Below are 4,078 nucleotides of genomic sequence, written 5' to 3'. Positions count from 1 at the left end.
TTGCTCATTTTAAAAGTATACTTTGAATTTTTAGATTAAGTATTTCATCAACCCCTTTTCATTTCTTCTTATGAAATACCTATTACATCTATAAGGGACCCTGGTGGCGCATCGGGTTAAGCAGGGGACCTCTGAGCGAAAGCTCAGCCCTTGAGCCTACCAGATGCTCCAAGGAAGACCGCGGAAGCAGTGTGCTGCCCTCACGATGTCCAGCCTTGGAAACTCTCTGGAGAGTTCTCCTCTGCCCAGTGGGATCAGAAGCAACCCGACTGCAGTGGGTTTTGTTCTGAGTTTACTGCACATATTGTGGGCACTGAGATTCAATGGCAACAGTCACCCCTTCCACACGGAAGGTGCACATTCTGGCAAGTTCACCGCATGCACAGTCACCATCCATCTGCTGTTGGAGTTTTGCACGTTGTTATGGTCCTGAACGTGCTTTAGCAGAGGTTGCAGACTAAGATGGTCTAGAGAAAGGCCTGATAGTCTACTTCGGAAAGGTCGCCACTGGAAATCCTTTGGATCACAGGGTGTCATCTAAGGGCACAGGGCCAGGCAGTGTTTGTTCTTTTGTGCACGGGGCCAACATAGCCCAGGACCAACTCAGGGCTGCGAACAGCATTACGTATGTCAGACTGTTTGATGGTATACCATAACATTTGGTTGGTCTATTCTGCATTAGCTTTATTTATTTTTATTTTATTCACTGTGTCTTTATTCTTTGTGTCTTTTTATAGAAGAACAGTAGATACTGAGGTAAAGATTATTTATGCCTGAAATATGAACATTTCTTCTGGCAAGAGATGTAAAAGTTGAGCCAATGTAGTCAATACTTGGTCTAGATTTGGATTTTGGTTTTTTGTTATAGTTACACTTAGTGTATCATGGGCTTCATATCCCTCTAGGAGTACACTCTTGTTACTGTGAGACTTGGAAGACTGGAGGGTTTCCTTAGTGATTCTGCTCTACTGTTAGGTTTTTCCAGACCCGGCATGCTTGGGACCAGGTGAAATAGAATGGGTACCCAAATGGCATTGAGATTGTAAAGGAGGAAACACCTATTAGATCCTCTGGTAGTAGCCTTGATAATTCTTGGACTTCTATTCTACGTAATTGGTCAGGAGTAGGGAGGAGTCACAAATATATCTGGGATTCCTACACAGGACACTTTGGGCATGGCGATGTTCCAAATAGAGCAAAACTAGTCGATTTAGAGAGAAAGGAAGTGCAAGAGATGAAGGAACAGATATTGGATTTACTGGTGAAAATTAAGAATTTGTGAAACATGGCAAGTAAGCTAGTTCTGTTTTTTTTTTAATATCTAGGGGAGGAGGATAAAGGATTAAAATCAAATATAGTAACTCTAAAAGTTCTTTTATAATTATGGGGGCATTTTAACTTAAACTTTTTTCTAACTTCAGGTTTTGTGCTTTGGCTCGTTGCCACTATTTGCAAACTACTTTAATTTGATTTTTGAGTTAGTAATTTTTTTACTGCTTCTAGAACCTACACACGTCTTGGGAAATTGCCCATGCTATGCAAATGAATCATTTAAGATAAATAGCTTTAAAATATCATTGTATTCTGTTTGGTCAGAAATTATACCTAAAAAAAGTGCAGCTTTCCTACTCTATTACAGTAAGCTTGCTGCCTTTCCTTTGTAAATGGGAAAAGCAGACCATTTAAAAAATAACTCTTTTCAAGGACTGACAGCATCAGATTTCTCTTTCTTTTTCTGTTTTTAAAATGATCATCCTCATCTTACTTGGTAGAACTCTCTATTCTTAGGATTTTTGTAACTGTGCTCACGAGCCAGTCAGCATGCTTAAAATCACTACGAAAGGCCGTTTTAAGTTCCCTGGTGAGGATTCCCCTTTTGGGATGCCAAACCACATCCAAACTTAAGGACTTCTGATGGAGACATTCTAGAATGTGATGATTGGTTCCCGGAATTTCTGCAGGCTTGGACATTAAGAGATGACAGTTTAAAATAAATAGGATTTAATTATTCTGTCAGTTTTTTGGATAGGTCAGGCAATTCTTAGAAACTACACGTGAGCCTTCTTATTGGCCATAAACCACACAGCACCGCCCTCATCTGCACTTCATAAGAACCACCTGGAAAAGGGAGACCTCACTTCGTCAAGAAGACAGAAAGACGGAAAGACGGAAGACCATCCACTTGACACCATTGAGACAAAGTCATCACAAACCAACAGATCCTCCCCAGGAATGAGAAGGGAGCCGTCCTGGAAAAGCAAGGGAAGCCGGGGGGCGGGGGAGGGGGGAGCAGCGCAATCTCAGAGGAGGCATTTACGCTTTCGTTGGTAGGTAAATGGGGAGGAGCAACTTCACATGAGGAAGGGAGACTCAACGGCATTTCAGGAAAATCCAAGGAGACAATAAACCTGGTATTACGTTCCTGGGAAGACGCTTTTGAATTTGTTTCTCCCCAACCCTCGGTGACCCATGCCATGGACTATGCACTAAGACGCTGGCCTTACCAGGAACTTGGCATCCCCCAAAGGCCACACCAGAGGAACTCGAAGTGGAAACCACACTGAACAAATGAGGGCCTCAAAATTACCTCTTGCCCCTGGACTTGAGATTGAAATTCCCTGATGAATGAAGAAACAAATGAGGGACACCCCAAAACTGTGGAATTGGTGGTCATTGGACCTTGGTTAGGATCCCTGGCTTAGCAGGTGTCCAAAGAAAAGAGACCCAGAACCACCATATATTTAATATTTTAATGTTCTCTTTTCATTAATATATATTAATCTCACCTATGTCTCTCGGAATCCAACCAGCCATCATGGGTAAAACCCCCTAACCCACATGGCAAGACCACAGGTAGGTCATTCAGTTAGCAATTACCATGAAGTGAAGCTGTCTGAAGGCACTGTTTTAGATCTCTAGTCCAGTGGGCCTCCCAACGATTGAGCTGTTCCAGTCTGTGATTCCAACTGCAAGAGAGACCCCAGGCGAGAATTATTGCTGAGCCTAGTTATTCACAAAATTATGAAATACTGTTATTGTATGAGGCCACTATGTTTTGTGTTGTTTAAGGGTGTTCTTATGGTGTAGCAAGAATATAATTGGAAAAAGTACTAAATAGTGCACATTTTAAAGAAATAAAATTTTAATTGCATTGTATGCTTCTATGAGACAACGCCACAAAATTCATGGACAAATAAAAAGATAATGGAATTTTCCCATAAGTTTTATGCTCCTCCATGTGTTTTAAATTGGATGGCATTTCTGGCTACTGTTAAAATGTGCACTGTTAAAATATTCTTACACGTATTCATAATATCACCACCAGCAATGGGAGATGGATTTTGTTATTAGAATAATAAAGTTCTTAAAATTCAATTTTTAAACATAATACTGATAATTGTGTAGGAACATCCACTGTTCTGAGAAATATGTGAGAGATTAGAAATGTGTGAACATTAAGACTTTTATAGTATTTACATACTTTTTATCCACAGATTTGGTGTCCAATAGAACATTTGCTATGGATCAACACAATTTATTAATGAGAACTTTAAAAAAAACAACAGGCTGTATGGTCAGTATGACTTAAGAGAATGGACTCATGGCCATGATGACATTTTCTCTTTAATAGTTTTCCGATCATTAAAGAACCATCAAAGAGTAATAGTAGGTCTTTTAGCAATACTCAAATTTAGAATGATAACTGTTTGGGGGCACCACGTATGTAAGTCTTGCTTTGGAGCATGATAGTCCTCAGCTTACATAGGCCTGTGCTTCAATTAACTACGATGATGAAGACTAGAGATATGTTTGGTGTCCTCCCTGGTTTTTGAATTTGACAAGTATATTGTTACTATTTGTTTGTACATTTTGATGTTTTTGCCATATTTGCTTAGATATTTTAGTTGTATTAGACCTTGAGTTCTCATGCACAGGAATTGTGTCTTAAACCTCGTTGTCCTAGGCACTGTGTCCTGGCACTTAGTGAATTTTTAAATTGTTGAATGAATAAAGGGAAATTATCTTAGAAGTAAACTGTATTAAAGTTATCTAGTTAACTTGGCAAATACATAGCCTA

This window comes from Echinops telfairi, unplaced genomic scaffold (genome assembly GCF_000313985.2).
Source record: "Echinops telfairi isolate 266 unplaced genomic scaffold, ASM31398v2 ScPeMD7_33;HRSCAF=127, whole genome shotgun sequence".
Classification (NCBI taxonomy): domain Eukaryota; kingdom Metazoa; phylum Chordata; class Mammalia; order Afrosoricida; family Tenrecidae; genus Echinops; species Echinops telfairi.
Note: the sequence above shows the minus strand (reverse complement) of the source record.